Below are 23,104 nucleotides of genomic sequence, written 5' to 3' on the forward strand. Positions count from 1 at the left end.
CTCGTCCCGGCAACATGCAGATGACGAGGAGGCCCGAAACGAGGACGGCCAGGAGGACGGCAGATGAGGCCCGCGGTCGGAGTTGTGGACAGGACTAAGGGCGGTCCGACGATGAACGAAGGGGCTGGGGAAGATCACTGGCTAGTGGGTAAGTTGCTGGAGAGGTCGGGGAGGACAATGGGGGCTCGGCTCACACAAATTTAGCCGGAGGGGAGCGGAGGCCATGGCGACCAACTGTGGGAGGAGGGGCTACGGGGCTCAAAGGAGAGACTGGGAGGGATCCAGGGAGTGGGGTGGAGCAAGTGGAGTGCTTGGGCAAACGCGGGGATGCCCATTTATAGGCAGGGTAAGGCGGTTTGAGCTCGGGTGCCACCGCGGACGCGTGCCCGGCGCCACGGACACGTGTGCACGCTCGGGATCTCAAAGGAAGACGACGGAGGGGAGCAGGGAGCAGTCTCACGGGCAGGAGACGACGAGGGGAACAGGGGAGAAGCAAATGAGGAGGAATACGACCAATCTACAACACGTCCGTGGGCGCACTCTGTTCACAACGGAGACGACTCACCGAGGAAGAGGACGGAGGGGGAAAGGGCTCCAGAGGGACGGTGACAGCTCGGGGAAGTCTCTGGACATGGCTAGGCGAAGGGGGAACAAGCGCACACACACACAGAGAGAGAAGAAGACAGTGGCGCCAGAGCGCTGATGACATTCCAGGAGGGTGTTCATCACTATGACTGGTAAGGAGAGGATGCAAGAGGCTGCAGCGAGCTGTCTAATGATTAGTCCTTGCACCATATAAGCCGAGGGAGGTGATGGGTCGACATAAGAGGCTCTGAAGCTGAGTTAGACTTCGATTAAAGTTTGCTGCATCAAACTTTATCAAGCCACTGTGCTCAACAGGGAACTGATTGGGTCAAATGGTGTTGTCTGGGATGATTGACTATGGAAGGACAAGAATCCTGGGGGTTTTGGATGTAAATGGACAAAAGATTAATACAGTTGCTTTGCAACTGACCAAAAGGGTCCAGGGTCAGGATTAGGATGATGCTCTCACATGGGGTATCAACTTAAGCTCAACTTGGGCAAGGCAGAGTTATTTGATCATATGAACAAGCTGAAAAAGGTTTCATACCATTTGGATAAACCAAAATGGTACTTCCTTCACAAACATCCCAACTGACCAGAAACTTGCAAAAATTCTAGAGGGAATTGGCTAAATGAAATATGCCCAAATTGGGTGGAGATAGGTTATATGGAGAAGAGAAGGCCTAGAAAAATTTGCAGCCATAATGGAGCAAGATAAAATATACTTGCTTCACAAACTCAAATTTTGGACAGAAACAAAGATTTGAAGATGTGCTCACATGGAGGCGTGACATGAGCTCAACTTTGGTGCAGGGCTATGATTTGAGGATATGAAGGGCCGTGCAAAATTGCAACTCATTTGGATATGCATAGCTTGTACCTCCTTCACAAAGTTTCTTTGTGGACAGAAACTTTGGAAAATCGTAATTAAATCACTACTAGGCAAATGAGGTTGCATTTTGGCGTGTGGCAATGATATGGACACGAAAAGATGTCCAAGGAGTTTGAGGTCAATTGGGCTAAGGAAAATAACACTTGCTTCACAATGTGCCATTTAGGGCAGAATAGGAAATGAATTATTTGAGCATGATGATAAAGATGGCAAATGAAATATTTTACCATATTTGAGGAACATATGACCCAAACAATTTATGAGAATTATTTCGAATTTTAGGAGTGAGGGAAGTATAGGTTGCTTCATAACCTAGGACAAAAAGGATAATTCCTTTAATAGAAAAGGAATATTCCCAATAAAAGAATATTGGGATTTGTGCTAGGATGGAAATGACAGGGTCGTAGGAAGGATTTGAGGATGACAAGCCACTCAGGAAGGAAAGAAGAAGTCACCTTCCTCAGTTTCCAGACCACAAAGCCACGGAAAAAGAAAACTCAAGCAAAAACCTCAGACAATCAAAAGAAAAAGAAAGGGCCAAAAATCAGACTGTTACAACTCTTACCCCCTTAAAGAAATCTCGTCCTCGGATTTGGTTGCTCAGGGAACAAGTATGGATATATCTGACCTTAAGGAAACCGTTTCCAACTCGGGTATCCTTTTTCCTTTATTGATTGTTCCCCATTGAATTTCATATGACTGTCTGCCTGGCTCTGGGGTGATTTGCTTCACTATATCCATATTTTGACGGATCTTACCTTTATTGTTCATGCTTATACTGGCTCCAATTCTTTTCATATCTGCTGACTTAGCTAGGTGTGATAGATTACCCTGACTAAGATATATTGCATGTCTCACAAATTCGAGGGTGATTTCTGGTTGTTGTATCTGCACTGACAATCTTCCACGAAGTGGTGATCAAATTCTTCCTGATGAACACCCAAGCTCTGACTCCTTGCATTGGGTTTCTCCACTGAATGCAGGTCCTGCGGGTTCCAACTTGTGAGTTGTGGCATAACCAGTTCCTGACAGATTCAGACCCATCGCAGAATTTTTTGAATCATCATAACTGGCTCCATTGTCTTGAGTATCGGATCCATACCAAGTATTTGTCTTGGCCAGTATAAAGGGGTACCAACCTTTATGATATTATCCGCACACTTGACTGATGGTGGTTCTGACAGACGAAATTTTATCCATGCCAAGTTATCCTTCGGTGATTCTCATAATTGAGGGCACTTGCTTCCACACGGTCATCCCACATACTGCTCACTCATTCTGTCGGCATATCCTTGGGGATAGTAGGCAATGTGATGCTTTACCATAGTTGCTGGAGTCAAACTGTTGAATTGTCCTTTGGTCAGACTTCACAGACCTAGATATTCGATACTGAAATATCTGTGCATATACTGTCGACTAAGCGGGTTGCCTGGATATGAGGTCCTTACCAAAATTGAGAAGACCCCCTTAGGTGAATATCCATGGTGATCCATACCGACTCAGGATATCCGGGGTAGCTGCACATGCGGGTCTTCCAACAATTATCAGTATTTCTCCTTCATTACTGATTTTCTTGTCTGGATCCTTGGCTGAATGAGCGAGGTCATATTGTTTCTCTGTGTGACCATAGTTTCTGTCGGGTGCAATATTCTGACAGGCGTACTCTTATCCGCATCTTCTAACATGGTAACCCATTAAATGGCAGGTTCAACACCTCTCAAGTTCTGATCATAGGAAAATGATCATCTGTACCCTTGCAAGAAATTGGCAAATAAATCAGTAGCCACCAGAACGGTCTTTACAACTCAGATCTAGGACATTACTGAAATAGCTCAACCACGGCTCAGGACAGCTGAAAAGCAGCTCAGAGCATGAGACCGGGTCGATAAGAAGAAAGTGGCAACTCCCTAAAATAGCCAAAAAGTAGCTATAGGGCTACTGTCACAAAAAGAAACTCAACAGTTGTACGAGACGGCCGAAAAGCAGCTCAGAACTCGTGGCAGTTGTTGAATAGAGAAATAAAAATCGGCATCCACCCCAGATAGCTAAAAACAGCTCAAATCACAGGCATGGTGTCTTTAATGGAAAAAAGGAGACAAGGGCTCATCAGGATCATCTTCCAGGTTCACAGGTGCTTGTACTGAGCTCATTGATGTCGTCGATCTTCATAATTCTTTTCGCACTGCGGTGTATAGCTGGCTTCCTTCTTCTAACAATCCTCACATGACCGCCAGATCCTCGTTCGAGTGACTTGTAATACCTTGGTGGAATGCTTACTGCATATATTTGAGAATCTGATTCCCGAGGCAGACTTGCTTTCTGAGTGATTCTTGCCTCTGACTAAACTGTTGCGGACCTGATCCATGAGATGCACGGCCATATACTATCAATCCATAGTGGAATATCTTGTACCAATGCCGTACTGAGGAAGATTGGATGACTTATGCTGGACTATCCTCCTTTCCGAGTATATGGCACATTCTTGCTTGCTTCCAAGTATATCTTGTTTCAAAATCATCCTCAACGAAGAATAAAACCTGGTATCTAAACCATACCTTTGATTGATAATATACTGTCAATCTTGCACATAACTTATCTTCTTGTTGATTTGATCATTTCTGCTATGAAGAGTGCACACTCAGGCAAACTTGATTATCCATGCTACTGTCAGGAGTGCACTCTAATGCAAACTTGATACTAACAGTTCATCCAGGATTTCTTTTGCATTCAGACAAGATTTTCCAATTTCACTGCAGTTTGCTGATAATTCCATTCTGTTTAGCTGAGCTTCCAAACATTTGAACTCCTTGCTGATTCTTTGGGTCTGGTGTCGGTTGACGAGCAACTTTAATAAGGGAAAATTTGTAACACCGAAGGCCCAAAGAAAGAAGCAAAAGAAACAGCGAAAACAAAAGCACACAAGCACACAAATAAATAATCAAGCAATCATCACATACTACTGCTACTCACACAATAATATGCAGCACACCTAAGCACACAAATTTCGTGAAAACTTCGGTAGTGCGGTCTAATATGCTGTGACGATGTGCACGAAAGTGAAATCCATGTGTAGAAAGGGTTGGTGTAACCAAGGCTACACCAAACGATGGCTGAACTCCGGTTGGATCTGGATGGATACGGAGGCGAGGACGGACTTGGCGATCATGTGGAGAGACACAGAGTCACGACCACATCATCATCAAGCGTATGAAAGGGAATCGTACACGTCCAAAGGATGGAATGACATGGCAAGATAGGGGAGGAAAAGCAAGGGTTGCCAAAGGGACGAGATGGATGGCACGATTCAGGATAGAGACAAGTCTATCACCAAAACGATATGGGTGGGTGGCAGAAAGATATGGACGTGATACCTGAGCATAACTCCTGCAAATGGTGTCTGGAACACTCGGTACCAGGGCATCACTCTGCCGGGACAAAGATGACACCGAACACCAAAAAGCAGCCATGATAAGGAGGGTGCATGTAGTGGATCGAAACTGATACCACCTACACTCACAAGATTAACCGTTAGTGACAAGATAATAATCTTTATGCATGCTATGCAACAAACAAATGCAGCAATCAAGTGCAACAAATCAACCTGGGTCTATTCTATCGTTTTCTAAGGTTCGCGTGGGCTAGGGCATCCTACAGCCAGACCTGCTCTGATGCCAAGCTTGTGGCACCCCGTCTCAGAGAAACCGGAATGCCCCATATTCCAGCCCAGAGATCGAGGAGAAGTCCTCTGGAATACAGCACTAATTAGCATAGAACAAATCAGCTCTTTCTTACAATCTATATTTGGTACAAGGGGATTCCAATATAAAATGGAATTACATTGGCAAGGCGACACTACGCTTGCCACGGTTGCTCTATGCAAGCAACAGAACAACACGAAGCAGCGGAATAACTTCTAGAAGCGGAACAACAACGACGGTGGTGAACTCCACTCCGCAGGGACTCTGGCTGGAACGCTTATCCTAGCTCGCAAACAAAGAATCCATGGCAAACAAGCAATCAAATTTGCCATGACCTGCAAACTGGCATGACATGCTAGGTCAGTACATTGAATGTACTTGCAAGCTCACAAAAACCAGAAGCATTCAAGACAAACAACAACATGGCAATTACATGTTAAGAAGGATTAACATGATCTTATCAGAACAACATGGCATGAAAACATGATACCGCTAGCACAATATAAGCATGGCATGAACATATAAACATGAAACTAGCATGCAACTTGATGACGCTATCATGCACCAACTTACTCTGCTCGGGTTACCTCGTAACCATCACATACATCAACTTACCATCACAGACATCACACGATCATCTCAGGATCCAATCAAGCTTGGTATGAACAATATCGTAGTAATCAATACATGCCCACAAGGAGCTTGACCTTTACCCGTGAGTCTCGCATAACACCACAAATATCCAACAACTCGGTATTCTCGATACCACGATGATCCTCTCACGATCACATAAATATCAACCAACTTCTTTCATCATCAAACCGGGGTTGTTATTAAGCACATCATTATTATTACTATTGACCTATAGTGTGACCTACTTTCGAACTGGGCCCTTATCCGCGGGCACGACTATTGATAGATTTAACACACACTCTGCAGAGGTTAGCGCACTTTACCCACATCACAGAACCCATGGTCTCGCACTCCCATTCGGGTGGACCAACAGAGTTCTAACGAAACCCTTCCCTTGCCATGACACTCTCCCGGCCACTCCGACCAACTCCCTCTCAGGTCTTAGTCATGGGTGGCCCCATGCCTACCAAAGGCATCTTTGGCCACCGTCGTGGCAAAACGGTCCCAAATGGGGACATGAGCTCAAAACAAAACACGGGCACACAAGGCTTATGTCGTCCTACCCGGCCAAGGTAGCGCCCGTGCATAACCTTCCCTTGTTGGAGGCACCGGCGAGAGGCCTGACAAAGGACCGAATCAAGACCCCCCATAAAGGTAAATGTGGTTACACTAGTCAGCTCGATTTAGAGGCACCATGACTCAGCCAACAGTTGTTCAAGTTCAATTAAGTCCAATTAAACTTGAATGCAATAAGCTGAGTCATATGAAAATAACATGATGCAACTACAATGCATGAGCATAATATCAACATAAACCTGGATGCAGCATAAATCTTAAGCATAACAATAGTGAAACATTTATCCAGATGAGCATGGCATACTTACGAGCATAACACTACTCCTGGCATAACTACTAGCATTAACAACAACTATCATGCAAGAACATAACGATAACACTACATGCAAGCATTTAACCAACTAGATGCAAAGGACATGCATAGCAATGGCACTCGGAACAAACGATAGTCCTGCACCGAAGACCATCACCAACATCAACATGCACTACTGCCAAGCATGAAAGTAATACTAGCAAGACAAATGATAACCAGATGCATCGAAACATAGCACGAAAGTGAACATGAAACCATAAGCAGTACCAAAACAACGATAACAGTACCAGGTAAATGCACAGACAATTATTAAATGTTCAAGTTGAAAAGCATGCCTACTGCATGACGAAGGCTCCGGGAAGATGTTCGGTGAAGCCGCGGAAAGAATCGCCGGAAAGGGTTCTCTCTCGGAGGGGGCTCATTAGGAGCAAGGGAAAAATGGTCATTTCCAGTATGTCAAACCTTACTTAAAATGACTGGAACAGAACGGGCTCGACGAGACGAAGACGTGGGCGTTGGATTCACCTCATTCGGAGTTACGGTTGAAAAGTTATGACCGTTCGTTCGTTAGGCAGAAAAACTAGCAAGAATCTGTGTTTTTCTGTTGCTAACGGGTGAACATTCACTATTCAACCACTTTCGGGCGGCTGAGCTGAAAAAGCGAAGGAGCATTTTAAGAAATATGTTTCTGTTGAAGTGAAGGCGTATTCTGAACAGAAGGCAAAACGAAGTACGCTTTCACTACAAAGTAAACGTAATCTGCCAAATGTGCTTCCACTGAACTGAGGTTGCAAGTGGGGCCAGCTCTGTGCGGCTGATGAGTGGGACCCAGAGGGGAGGCGGGGCCCGGCACGCCAACTCCACACATATGCCACTGCTGTCGCTTACAGCTCGGGCCCACGTGGACTTTTCTCCCTCCCCTCTGTCTTCTTCTAGATCACGATGGGGAGGAGACAGAGGGCGAGGCCGCATGTGCGCCGGCAATCCCCGGCAGCCCCGACCACTACTGGTGGAGCTCGGACCACCAGTAGGCGCGGGAGGATACCGCGCACTCATCCCGGCGTTGCGTAGACGACGAGTAGGCCCGAAACGAGGACGGCCAGGAGGACGGCGGACGATGCCCATGGCCGGAGTTGTGGTCTTGTGGACAGGACTGAGGGAGGTCCGGCGATGAATGGAGGGGCTGGGGAGGATCACTGGCTAGTTGGTAAGTTGCTGGAGAGGTCAGGGAGGAGAATGGGGGCTCGGTTCGCACAAATTTAGCCGGAGGGGAGCGGCGGCCATGGCGACCAACTGCAGGGAGGAGGGGCCCCGGGGCTCAAAGGAGAGACTAGGAGGGGTCCAGGGAGTGGGGTGGAGCGAGTGGAGTGCTCGAGCCAACGCGGGGATGCCCATTTATAGGCGGGGCAAGGCGGTTCGAGCTCGGGTGACACCGCGGATGCATGTTCGGCGCCGCGGACGCGTGTGCGTGCTCGGGAGCTCAAAGGAAGACGACGGAGGGGAGCAGGCAGCAGTCTCACGGGTAGGAGAAGACGAGGGGCACGGGGGAGAAGCAAACAGAGGAGGAATACGACCAATCTACAGCGTGTCCGTGGGTGCACTCTGTTCACGACGGAGGCGGCTCACCGGGGAAGAGGACTGAGGGGGCAAGGGCTCCAGAGGGACGGCGACGGCTCGGGGCAGTCTCTGGACATGGCTAGGCGACGGGGGAACAAGCACACAGAGAGGGAGAAAAAGACAGTGGCGCCAGAGCACGCTGATGACACGCCCGGATGGTGGTCACCACTGTGACCGGCAAGGAGGGGATGTAAGAGGCTGTAGCGAGCTGTCTAGTGATTAGTCCCTGCACCATATAAGCCGACGGAGGTGATGGATCGACATAAGAGGCTCTAAAGCTGAGTTAGACTTCTATTAAAGTTTGCTGCATCAAACTTTATCAAGCCACTATGCTCAACAGGCAACTGATTGGGTCAAATGGTGTTGTCTGGGATGATTGGCTACAGAAGGACAAGAATCCTGGGGTTTTTGGATGTAAATGGACCAAAGATTAATACAGTTGCTTTGCAACTGACCAAAAGGGTCCAGAATCAAGATGAGGATGATGCTCTCACATGGGGTATCAACTTAAGCTCAACTTGGGCAAGCCAGAGTTATTTGATCATATGGAGAAGCTGAAAAAGGTTACATACCATTTGGATAAACGAAATGGTACTTCCTTCACAAACATCCTCACTGACCAGAAACTTGCAAAAATTCTAGAGGGAAAATGTCTAGATTAAATATGCCCAAATTGGGTGGAGATAGGTTATATGGATAAGAGAAGGCCTAAAAATTTTGCAGCCATAATGGAGCAAGATAAAATATACTTGCTTCACAAACTAAAATTTTGGACAGAAACAAAGATTTGAAGCTGTGCTCACATGGAGGCATGACATGAGTTCAACTTTGGTGGAGGGCTATGATTTGAGGATATGAAGGTCCATGCAAAATTGCAACTCATTTGGATATGCAAAGCTTTTACCTCCTTCACAAAGTTTCTTTCTGGACAGAAACTTTGGAAAATCATAATTCAATGACTACTAGGCAAGGTTGCATTTTGGCATGTGGCAATGATATGGACAGGAAAAGATGTCCAAGGAGTTTGAGGTCAATTGGGCAAAGGAAAATAGCACTTTCTTCAGAATGTGCCATTTAGGGCAGAATAGGAAATGAATTATTTGAGCATGATGATAAACATGGAAAATGAAATATTTTGCCATATTTGAGGAAGATATAACCCAAACAATTTATGAGAATTATTTGGGAAATTTAAGAGTGAGGGAAATATAGGTTGCTTCACAACCTAGGGCAAAAAGGATAATTCCTTTAATAGAAAAGGAATATTCCAATAAAATAATATTGGGATTTGGGCTAGGATGGAAATGACAGGGTCTTGGGAAGGTTTTGGGGATGACAAGCCACTCTGGAAGGAAACAAGAAGTCACCTTCCTCAGTTTCCGGACCACAAAGCCACGGAAAAAGAAAACTCAAGCAAAAACCTCAGAAAATCAAAAGAAAAAGAAAGGGCCAAAAATCAGGCTGTTACATTAGGTCACTCTCTCCAACCCGTCTCACTCTTTCGATCGCACAACAACCCACAATCGCTCAATCTCTCTCCCTTTATATATGTAATCAATTGACCTTGCTTCCTCCCACGCAAAAAATATATCTACATGTCCATGACTGGATCATCTCTCAAGCTCTATCTTACAGCCCTCAACCTTCCCAAAAGCTCAATCGGACAATATCTCTCCAGAGCATATATATCTTTTCAATGAATGTTGGACCACACTCACTTTGCCTCTCTATCTATATGTCTCTCAATTGACCTCACTTTCTCACGCCATATCTTCCACACATTGAAGCTACCTCTCCACCCCTCACAAAGTCGGAGCTATTTACATTGTGAGGGGACTGCAACCTTGGATTAATTTGTGTAGGCATTTATTTAGGTGGGTTACATTATATTTTTATAGCATTCGACCCACAACTAATCCAAACACCGTTGCAACCGCGCACCTCCGCCAGTTGATTTCCTTCTGCCTCGGTCATCGCTCCCTCACACATCCTTTCTCACCTTCAACGTCGCACCATGGCATTATTGCAAAAAACTCTGTTGTTCTCTTTAATTATTACAAATAAGCTACAAAACTAGACAGCGATATTCCACTTGGAATGGAACAAATTCCAACCCACAAATTAAAGTGCTACAAACTACACACCGAGGGGCCCACCTGTCATGAAACAAATTTGGATCCATGTACAAATTAAAAAATAAAGGACGAGGATCGAACATGCGGCCAGGGCCTTCAAGCCGCACATCAGTAGGCAACATACGTAGAACAAGAATGTTTGTTGTACCCCCCTTTGTTCATATAATATTTTTATATTACCACAGCCTCTTTAATGGATAACATGTAATATTATTTTTAGTACATTAGTGGGAGTGGCTCGTTAGCACGTACTATTCGCCTTCACTTACTGGTGGGTTCCATGTGTGCTCTCTTTCTCTCTCCTCCCCTTCTATGTTTAGATGCATGGGCAAACACGAAGAACTCGCGGGTGAGTTTGCCATTGACCATATCTGGAGGCGTTCACAAGTTACGGCACCAGTTTCACGTACTAGTAGCACTAGTCAATGTGTACGTGCAATGCATGTTAATTTGGAAGTATATTAAGTGCATGCAGATGCTAAGTAGGATATTATTTGTGTGTTGTTATGTGATTAGCACTATTTTTGGCCTGAAATTAACTGCGCGCTAAACTTGTTGAGCGCTCAACATTGAAGCAGTCTAGGTTGTTGGATGAGAAGGAATACATGCGGCTTGATGACGTTTCATATTTAATTTGATACGGCTCTAGCAGAACATTCAATCGATCAAACCATAGATTTCATTTAGTGTGACTCCGACTTTACATTCATACAACGATCGATCTAAAATAAACGGAAATGATAAACTTTCAGATTTTAAGCATGGCAATCCGAATGTTTTTCATGGCAAATTTAGATCCCGTGGCGGCGGCGGGGGCGTTTTGCAGTGGGAAGCGGCTCCTCTGCCATGCTCTGTGTGTCGTCGGGCCACTGACCGACGGCGATGGCGGCATCTTGCGCCATTGTTGGCGTACTCCTGGACATTGGACCTAGCTTCAAGGAAGGCCACAATGTTCTGGACTTCGGTCTACAAGAGCGAGTCAACTGGCGGGAGGAGGAGACTGGCGTTGGTGCAACGAAGCGGTCTACAGCAGCCATACATGCCGCTGAGGGGGCACTGGAACCCGCGCGGGGATAGGCGCTACCAATGGCATGGTGGAGACATTCATGTGCATGGGCACCGGCACGGGCGCGCACGTCAGTGCACATGCACGCGCATGCCCTGGCAGGTGCATGGGCACCAGCACGGGCGCGCGCGTCAGTGCACGCGTAGCCGCATGCGCTGGCAGGTGCACGGGCGCGTGAAAGTCGGCGGGGACCTCGTGGAACCCTGTGGCATCAAGCTCAGTGATAATGTGCGACTCCTAGCCCATCAATGCCACGGGGATGGGCGCTGGCGCAGTCGGGGCGACGGGAGCGGGGACAAGCGCGACGTCTTTCACAAGGCCGGTTCAAGCTCGTGCCAAAGCGCCTTCTATTCTTGAGACTCCGGCTGGGTGTCTTCCTCAGGAAACTGGAAGACTAAGGGCAGACCATCGTGATGCGGCATGGCGTACGTTTAGGTCAGGCTGGTTGGAGGCAGGCGACAGGAGAATAAGAGAGGAAGAGAGAAGATTGTAGCGATACCGGGTAGTGCGGGGTTGATTTTAAACTGCGGTGCTGGCAACATTAAAAGTGGGAGCGGTTGGTACGAAGGTGGGCGGCGGAGCCTGGTCAAACGGCTCGCCTCCCGGTGCAGCGGTCTACTCGCACGCCTCCCTGTGAGCCAGCTTAGTGGTCTGCTCGCACGCCTCCCGTCGACTCACATGCTTGCTCGGACGGTACCTGCCGATGATAAGCGGGACTCGTGGTGGCACGTAAATGCCCACGGTTTCAATAGTGAAAGCATTCACCTTAACATGACAGGTCTTTGTTCCAAAATACCTTGGCTCTTCATTTGTGCAACTTGTCATAAGCAACTTGTCTCAAATTGAAGAAAAAAATTATGAAGGAATATTTGTGCCATATCACATGACCATGCTTAGTTTCATGAATTTCTAGTCATTTAAGGATTTTCTGAAATTTAAAATCCAGGATTCGAAACAATATCATAACCTGCATCATGCAATAAATTTTCTAGCGATACATCTGTCGTGTTGTATTTCTTAAGAAAGGATTTGGTCAAACATTTTGCTTAGTTAGACTTCGGACAAGTTATATATGTAGAGTAAAAGGATAATCCCTCCATACCAGTGCATTGCCTGATATATTAACTCAAGTACTAGGCACAAACAAATGGGCTCAATTCTATGCTCATCCTGGTGTAGTAGTAGTACTAGGCAATGCAGTTGACAGGTGACCTTGGGGAGCGGCGACCGAGGGAATTGAACTGTGCTCGGCATGGTAGGTAACTTTGTCTAGTTACTAAATCATCCCTCCATTGTTCATAGGTAGTCCTTATGGACCGGGGACATGAGGGAATTTCCTAGGGCTGGAATTCTGGCTGCCAGATATTTCGACTCGAAACGCGGAGGCTCGACTGGTTGGAGTTGCCTAATGTGCGTACCACGCACGCCACCAGAAGGACATGAGCCCGGTTTTTTAGGATCAACATGAGCCAAGGTCTAGCTGGTACGCCGTTGGGTCCTACCATTCGAGAATACGAAAGGAATCTTTTAAATTGCCGAACGAATCTATGTGTATTACAATGCTCGTATTTTCCTTGCAAATAGTAATCTCAACGTGATAATTGATTTATGACGAGTTCTTGAATTAGAGTGAGTTTGTGATATAGTGATCTCAACGTGGATTTCACATTTCATGGTATCCCTATTAAGTTTTTTCATTGCAAATTCATATTAAAAGATGAACAATATGGTGGTGAGAAAACTTCGTATGTATCAAGCACATGACCATACACACACACACACACACACACACACACAAACACACCCACGAATGCAACAACAATCCAATAAGTATAGTGCATCTATTTTTCCAAACCATGCATGTATGACACGAATTCAAAAATACTCCTTATGTTCCAAAATATTAGTCTTTTAGAGATTTCAACAAGTGACTACATACGGAGCAAAATGAGTGAATCTACACTCTAAAATATGTCTATATACATCTGTATGTGCCAGTACATTTGAAATCTCTAAAAATACTAATATTTAGGAACGAAGGGAGTAAAATGTAAGACATGCATGGTCCTAATTCAATATTTAAAATGAACAGGAAACTGAAACATGAATATTAAGTCTAGTACTACAGTACATGCAAATGTTGTGTTTAGGCGGAGCTATGTAGATTGTCGGGTGTTAACCCTCGACCTTAGATAAAATATAGAAGCTCTGTTTAGGATTGTTTAGATTATATTTCTCCCCACCCTCCCAAACACCGATTGGTTGTGCACCCCCTCCTCCCCGGGAGAATATCATGTACCCCCACACCTTAGATGCTATATGCTGATACGAGTTGCTTGGAGCTTGTAGATCTGAGATATAGCAGCTCGTAGGATGTCTTAATATTTTTACAGGTAACCTTAATAAGTTTAAGAATTGCACACAATTTGTACAAAAACTACTCAGATGCCCTTGGGTCCCATATCCAACGACCTCGAAGCTCGTATCACTGTAGCATCTAAGATGAAGGAGGACATCATATTCTCATGTATGTAAGAATATCATGTGCTACCACACCTTAGATGCTTTGGTGATACAAGCTCTTCGGAGCCGTTGGATTTGTGACCCAACATATCCTCGGTGGTTCGAATGTTTTTTGCATAAAATCCCCCAAAGAGTTCGGCCACTGCTTACAAGCACAAAGACTGCTCAGTTGCCATTGGATCTCAGATCAAACAACCTCGAAGCTCGTATCACCGTTGCATCCAAGCTGCGAGAGCACCTGATGTTTTCTCGCACGACAGAATATGAGGTGCTCCCGCATCGTAGATTCTATGGTGATATGTAGGATCGAAAGTATGTCTAGAGGGGGGGTGATTAGACTACTTGACCAAATAAAAACTTATCCTTTTCCGAATTTTAGTTCTTGGCAAATTTTAGCAACTTTGGACAAGTCAAGCAATCTTAACACAATTCAAGCAAGCATGCAAAGAGTATATGAGCAGCGAAAAGTAAAGCATGCAACTTGCAAGAATGTAAAGGGAAGGGTTTGGAGAGTGCAAACGCAATAGGAGACACGGATGTTTTTGTCATGGTTCCGATAGGTGGTGCTATCGTACATCCACGTTGATGGAGACTTCAACCCACGAAGGGTAACGGCTGCGCGAGTCCACAGAGAGCTCCACCCACGAAGGGTCCATGAAGAAGCAACCTTGTCTATCCCACCATGGCCGTCACCCATGAAGGACTTGCCTCACTAGCGGTAGATCTTCACGAAGTAGGCGATCTCCTTGCCCATACAAACTCCTTGGTTCAACTCCACAATCTTGTCGGAGGCTCCCAAGTGACACCTAGCAAATCTAGGAGACACCACTCTCCAAGAAGTAACAAATGGTGTGCTGATGATGAACTCCTTGCTCTTGTGCTTCAAATGATAGTCTCCCCAACACTCAACTCTCTCTCACAGGATTTGGATTTGGTGGAAAGAAGATTTGAGTGGAAAGCAACTTGGGGAAGGCTAGAGATCAAGATTCATATGGTAGGAATGGAATATGTTGGCCTCAACACAAGTGTAGGTGGTTCTCTCTCAGAAAATGTAAGTTGGAAGTGTAGGTTTGTTCTGATGGCTCTCTCCACAACTGAAGAGGAGGTGGAGGGGTATATATAGCCTCCACACAAAATCTAACCATTACACACAACTTGCCAATCTCGGTGGGACCGAATTGAGAAACTCGGTCGGACCGATTCAACAAATCTAGTGACCGTTAGGATTTTCGGTGGGACCGACATACAACTCGGTAGGACCGATATGGTTAGGGTTAGGGCATAACGTAATCTTGGTGAGACCGATTACACAAACTCGGTGAGACCAATTTTGGTAATAAGCTAACCAGAGAGTTGGTCAGGTAAACTCGGTGGGACTGATTTGCTCATTTCAGCGAGACCGAAATGTTACGAAAGGGAAACAGAGAGTTTACATTGCAATCCCGGTGGGACCGATCGCTCATCTCGGTGGGACCGAAACGTTACGAAGGGAAACAGAGAGATTACAATCCCATTTCGGTGAGAACGAAATCCCTATCGGTGAGACCGATTTGCCTAGGGTTTGTGGTAGTGGCTATGACATCTGAACTCGGTGGCGCCGGAAAGAAAGAATCGGTGGGGCTGAGTTTGACTTTTGGTTTAGGTCATAGGTGGATGTGAGAAAGTAGTTGAGGGCTTTGGAGCATATCACTAAGCATTTTGAGCAAGAACCTCATTAAGCAACACCTCATCCCTCCTTGATAGTATTGGCTTTTCCTATAGACTCAATGTGATCTTGGATCACTAAAATAGAAAATGTAGAGTCTTGAGCTTTGAGCTTGAGCCAATCCTTTTGTCCTTAGCATTTTGAGGGGTCCACTTTTCTCATCCATGCCATGCCAATCATTGAGCTTTCCTGAAATATTTATCTTGAAATAGCATTAGCTCAATGAGCTATATGTTGTTAGGAATTACCAAAACCACCTAGGGATAGTTGCACTTTGATGATACAAGTTCACGGAGATCTAACGGCCCATAGTAGGAAGTTTGAATGTTTTTGCAATATACGGCTGAGAGAGTTTGGGAATTGCGCAGAAAGTACAAGTACTACGCATGTGCCATCTGATCACAGATCATACGACCTAGATGCTCGTATCACCGTAGCGGCTAATTAAGCTACTGGGAGCACCTAATATGAGCAACGAGGAGCCATTGGATCCAAGATGCAACGGCACACACGAGGCCTGAATTTTTTATTTTGCGAAAAAAACTTTGGAGACTTTGGAAATTGCACATAACTACAAAGACTACTCCCAAGCCATTGGATCTCACTTCCATCGATGTAAAAACTCGTATCACCATAGCATCTAAGCTGCAGGGTGGATGTGATATTCTATGCCGCTGTCATTTTTGTTCGTAAACTTGCAAAATACGTGTAACTTGTGCTATTACTTGTCTAACCGTGCAAAGTGTTTGTTCAAAAAAACCATCCTACACTGAAATATTGGAACAACACACGGGGGTCCCACTTATCATTAATCAAATTTGGACCTAAAACTAACAAATCTGAAAGATGAGATTTGAACTGGCAACCTGGACTACAAAGCGTAAGTCGATAGCCTAAAAAAACAATGGTTGTTGGCTTTGTCCCATAACTTTATTTTATACAGTATTACGTTGAGTAGAGTAGAGGGAGTGCCTCGTCAACACGTGCATGACCGTTGACTCACTTACTGGTGGGTCCCAGGTCTACGATCTCTCTCTATCTCTCCTCTCCATCGTCTAACCTTTAGACGCACGGGCACACAGGAAGAGCGACGCTAGCTTGCCGTGGTGTTATTATAACTAAAAAAAGCTTGGAAAATAGAAGAATCGCCTAGAACAAGAGACGTTGTGGCTGGTCAAGACGGAGCTAACCACACCTATCCTCCATGCCACGTTAGCATGATGAAGCTATGTGGCTAGTGGGGTGTTTTCGACCGACTGGCTGGGTCCCGAGGTCGAACCATAGGTACTACGTCTGATATAGTGTATTTTTACACACACATTTTTCCTCCATGCCGAGACGTGGCACACCCTACCACGCGGTTTCGGGGTCCTCACGGGTGATGCACACATATATTCTTCCTTGCCGAGACGTGGGACACCCTACCGCGCATTTTCTAGGTCCTCCTTGGTCATAGCGCCGAAGCAAGTAAATGAGTCATCAAATCACAAAAGACCACCTTTCCCGCCAAGTACATCAGTGAAGCATGGTGGCTAGCTAGTTGGTCTAGTGCGACCGATTAGCTAGGCCGCTGCCACATTTGTTTTTTTACCCCTTTTTTTATCTCCTCACCGGTAGGTAAATTTAAATATCCACCGCGGCGTCTCCGGTGCTTGGGTGCGGCAGGATTTTTAATTTTTTGATTGACGGGAGCAGGCGCGGCAGGATTTTAATTTTTTGATTGACAGAAGCAGGCGCAGCAGCAATTACTCATGATGACTCCGCCTGTAAAACCACTGCTCCCTGATGTGAGAAGTCGTCGACTAGTGTTTTCCCATGGTGAAAACCAAAAGATTCCCTGCTCCTCGGATGACTCCCTCCGCCTTCCCGTAGATTGCATTGCCTTTTAGCCGCTTCGCCCCCTTTGCTTCCTCTCCCCATTGCTTCTACCTGGTGCCATGGCGGCGCAGCAGATCACGGAGTCTGAGGTGAGGTGCCTGACACAGGAGCTCCAGGCCAAGGATGCGGAGCTCACGGCCAAGGACGTGGAGCTCCACGATCTCAAGGAGGAGAGGAGTGCCATCCTCCTACGTTATGTGTGGGAGTTCATGGAGCTTCAAAAGCGGCAAGCATCCAGCACAAAGATGCTCGAGGCGTCGGCGGCGTTGCTGCAGAAAGCGGGAGATACGATAGGCCATCATGGGAGCCGGCTGGAGCGTGAGCGGGCTGATTGTGACGTGGTCCAGGATCGCCTCAGCCACTTGGTGGACCAAGTTGCCATGCCCGTGTTGCGGCTGCATGATGCCTACCGTCGTGTCAGCGCGACCATGCCAGCCGTCGGGCTAAACCCGTTCAAAAAACCCCATCAACTTCAACGAGCTGGGGCTTCCTGTCCTGGTCTCCTTCTTCACCTATATCTCCGAGGAGCTGAGCCGTCTCCATGCAATGGTGGGGGCGAAGCTGGACAAGGAGGGGTTGCAGGCTACCGTCGCCATTGCTGGGCGAATCCTCTCAGGGCTCCGTCACCAGAATCCATTCGTGCCATTGGACGCCGTCTTTGACGAGCTGGCTCCCGTCGACTGGGAGCGGGCTCTGCGGGTGGTTGCACCCTGCATCACCAACGTCATGCGCCTTGAGAAGCAAAGGGACTTTGGTGGTGTTTAGGGGCCCTTTGCATTTGCATGTCCATGCCTCGGCAGAACATGACCGTTGGATCAAACTCATACGGTGCAGATCAGTCACTGTAGCACAAAGCATGTGGGTGTGCTTGGTTGCATTCTCATCTCAATATAGTTGTTCCCTCTTCGTGTATTTGTGTTAACCTACTAGTGTGTACTCATGCACCCTTCATGCCCTCTGCCAAACACCCAAAAGTGGGTCGAGAAGGGAACTTTTGCTCCTATCCCGTGCACCCTTCATACACCCTGCCTAACATTGATTCGTGCTTTATATGGTTCATGTTTCGTGGAGTACTGTAGCACTATACTCTCCGTGCGCTATAGACCTAGTTCTGATAACGTTGATCTCACCGTTCATTCTTGACCGGACAGTCGAAAAAGCAGTACTATGTTACTACATTACTGTTCATATAGTTGACATGCGCACAACATCATTTGTTATCGTCATATCTTACTACACTAGCAACAAGATTATGTAGTACTGACGTATAAACCAGTGCACATGCCTAGTAGTAGGAGCATTGTGTATGTTCAAGTGGCTGCCATGTTTCGCACTCCTCCATCGTAAGAGTGGAAACGCTTGCTGTAATCATTTTTTCTTCAAAAAACTGTGGACACGCTCTACCGTGCGGATCCTCCTCCACGGTCGTCTGGAACCTTGCTACTCACTTTCGCTGACGTGTGGGACAGCCAACATCGGGGTCCACCAGCCATGCACTTAATTACGCCATAGTAGAGTGCCCAACTACACGGTAGACTACCCCGGTCGAAGCGCCGCAGTAATGCCCAATGAGCCATCAAATCACAAAACCCCCTCCTTTCCAGCAGTAAGTTGGACGGATGAAGCAACCATCATTTCACTCTTCTCTTTCAGCTTCCTCTCTTGAAGAAAACCTCCACTCTCTTCTCCCTCATCTCGTTCCTCATTTCTTCAAGAAAACCCCGACCTGCTTCTGCCATTGTTCTTCTCTCCCAAAGAAGGAAAGGTGAGCGCATCAGTGGTGTTGATTCTGGCTAAGGCCCGGTCTTGCAACCCCGAGACTGGTCCTATAACTTCCTCTCTGTTCTTCTTTTGGGTTTGTGATTATGGTTTCTTTTCTTTTATTTCTATTTGACAGTTTCTTGATGGACGCTGGAGCACCGGCCGAAGTGATGTCTATGGCTCTGGCCAAAACCGTCAAGGCTCATGGTACGAAGAAGCGCAAACACCCCGCCGAGACTACCACAGACAAGCTCAAAGCCATCGCCCTGTCCAAGCCCCCCTCTCCGGGATCCCTCATTAAGCAAGTCCAGGTAATATCTCTTCTTGACGATCTTTTCACGATCTTGATCATGTTTTTTCATCTAACACGCAGTACTAGTACTAGTAGTACAACTTTCTGAGTGATCTTGCATGTGATTTTTGTGTGCCAAATGACGGTTCTAAATTCCTCTTTTGACCAAAACATGCGAGAGGTTGACACTGATTTCTTATAGATTACTTTCGCCTACTTTATGAACAGCAGTGCTACCTTTGAAGAGGGTATATTTGCCTCGGTAACTTGTGTTATGGATATTGCAAGTAATCCCTCTACTCACATGCCTTTGAAGACATGTTCTAGTGTCTTTGTTCACTCATTTCTGTGCGTATATGTAGTCATATATGGAGTGTAATATTGAAAATCATCTTATATTTATGAACGGAGGTAGTAATAAAATATGGTTTGTGTTTGAATTAGAACCAGGTCCGTGGTGTAGATGAAGTTCTCAAAGTCATGCCGTGTGAATTGGAAGACCTGAGGATGAGTTCTACTGCTAAACTATCCAGCTATTGTGTCCTTGTCGCCATGTGTCCTGAACTAGTGTTTTCCTGTAGCATTGTTGTTAGGCATGTTCTCAAGGTTGTACTTGACCACAACAATTTCCTGGCTGTGCCTTCGATTACGAAGGGTGTGGTTCTTGTAAATCTTCCTGACAAATCTGATGCTGCATGTCTTCATCGTCATGTTTACGAGTGGAAAGACCACTCCGTTAGGTTCTCCAAGGTTGACGAGATGGTGATGGTGCAGGTAGACATCTCTCACGAAGTCCATGGCCTAGTCAGTTATGTGGGGTTCATCCGGTAGGTCGGTGGCAAGAAATAGTCTGCAGAGTTTAATTAGTGCAACTTTGCTTGTCTGTAGTAAGTACTATTGTTCAGTACTTTTTTGTGTTTGTGAACCCTGTATTGTTTAGTACTGCCGCTTTTGGTGTGTGGTGAGTCCTGAGAACAGTCTATGTTCATGTCTGTCCACTCAATTCAGTCTGTATATTTTGAAGTATCCGGATAATCTTTTTTGTGAGGATGATTTATCAATTATAGTTACACTCCAATATCTGTATGCATTGCAGGGTTTAGCGCACGCACCCAGATTTCCTGTCCAATGGATGTTTGGTCCATACGATTTCTCATGACCTTCGGACTGTCCTGCTTGTGGGAGTAGGCGAGGGCCCTGCATACCACGCGTAGTTGGACCATCAATCTTCTGTTTAGTACTTTAACGTAGTGATTTCCTGGTAAGGATTCTCTCGTGTCACATCAAGTAAATCTTATTGATTTACTGTCTAAATCTTATTGATTTAATGTCATGTTTTCTTTCTTTTCTTGCAATTTTACGATGCAGGTTTTGCCATGTGACATTCATCACAGAATAAACCGTTTGGTTTGCTCTACGATGGCTATTTTTGCAGGTTTCACTTCTTATGTCATGTGAGTAACGAAGGCACTGTCCATCACTTATATTACTAGAAAAAAGTGGATCAGTCTGTTGTCTGAGTACAAGCTGAATCCCTACGATGAATTGTAGTTTGGTTTAACAAACACGCCACAATTAGTCCTTCTCGCGTTTAAAAGAAATGAAGAAACAAACTGGATCACGGTCATGGAGCCTAGACAAGTTACAAAACTGATCATAGCAGACCAGACACGATCACCGCTGTCTCGCACATCGGTACCACCTTCAGCAACGGATAGAGCACCGGCAGTTGCTCTAGCATTGACAGCGGCAGCAGCTCAGTCTGATCTAGTTGAGGATTGGGCACCGACCGCGTCAGAGGATCAGGCTGATCTGCCAGAGGATCGGGCATCGGCACCGACACCTGCTCCGACACCGGCACCAACTCTACAAGGAGCACCATCTCTGGCAACAGAAGCGACACTACTGGTCACACCGGCATGGGCACCAGTGATGTCTACTACACAACCTTCTGCTTGTAGACATTGTTGGGCCTCCAAGTGTAGAGGTTTGTAGGACAGTAGCAAATTTCCCTCAAGTGGATGACCTAAGGTTTATCAATCCGTGGGAGGCGTAGGATGAAGATGGTCTCTCTCAAACAACCCTGCAACCAAATAACAAAGAGTCTCTTGTGTCCCCAACACACCCAATACAATGATAAATTGTATAGGTGCACTAGTTCGGCGAAGAGACGGTGATACAAGTGCAATATGGATGGTAGATATAGGTTTTTGTAATCTGAAAATAGAAAACAGCAAGGTAACTAATGATAAAAGTGAGCGTAAACGGTATTGCATGGTAGGAAACAAGGCGTAGGGTTCATACTTTCACTAGTGCAAGTTCTCTCAACAATTATAACATAATTGGATCATATAACTATCCCTCAACATGCAACAAAGAGTCACTCCAAAGCCACTAATAGCGGAGAGCAAACGAAGAGATTATGGTAGGGTATGAAACCACCTCAAAGTTATTCTTTCGGATCGAGCTATTCAAGAGTTCGTACTAGAATAACACCTTAAGACACAAATAAACCAAAACCCTAATGTCACCTAGATACTCCATTGTCACCTCAAGTATCCGTGGGCATGATTATACGATATGCATCACACAATCTCAGATTCATCTATTCAACCAACACAAAGTACTTCAAAGAGTGCCCCAAAGTTTCTACCGGAGAGTCAAGACGAAAACATGTCCAACCCCTATGCATAGGTTCATGGGCGGAACCAGCAAGTTGATCACCAAAACATACATCAAGTGGATCAGGTGATATCCCATTGTCACCACAGATAAGCACGACAAGACATACATCAAGTGTTCTCAAATCATTAAAGACTCAATCCGACAAGATAACTTCAAAGGGAAAACTCAATTCATCACAAGAGAGTAGAGGGGGAGAAACATCATAAGATCCAACTATAATAGCAAAGCTTGCGATACATGAAGATCGTGCCATAGAGAGAACACGAGAGAGAGAGAGAAAGAGAGAGAGAGAGAGAGAGAGAGAGAGAGATATCAAACACATAGCTACTGGTACATACCCTCAGCCCCGAGGGTGAACTACTCCCTCCTCGTCATGGAGAGTGCCGGGATGATGAAGATGGCCACCTGTGATGGATTCCCCCTCCGGCAGGGCACCGGAACGGGCTCCCGAGAGGTTTTTGGTGGCTACAGAGGCTTGCGGTGGCGGAACTCCCTATCTATTATCATCTTCAATGGTTTTAGGGTATAAGGGAATATATAGGCGAAAGAAGTCGGCCGGGGGAGCCTTGAGGGGCCCACGAGACAGGGGGCGCGCCCAGGGGGTGGGCGCGCCCTCCTATCTCCTGGCCTCCTTGAAGCTTCCCTGGCTTGTACTCCAAGTCTCCCGGATCATGCTCGTTCCAAAAATCACGCTCCCGAAGGTTTCATTCCGTTTGTACTCCATTTGATATTCATTTTCTTCGAA

The sequence above is a fragment of the Triticum dicoccoides genome, chromosome 7B (genome assembly GCF_002162155.2).
Source record: "Triticum dicoccoides isolate Atlit2015 ecotype Zavitan chromosome 7B, WEW_v2.0, whole genome shotgun sequence".
Lineage (NCBI taxonomy): Eukaryota > Viridiplantae > Streptophyta > Magnoliopsida > Poales > Poaceae > Triticum > Triticum dicoccoides.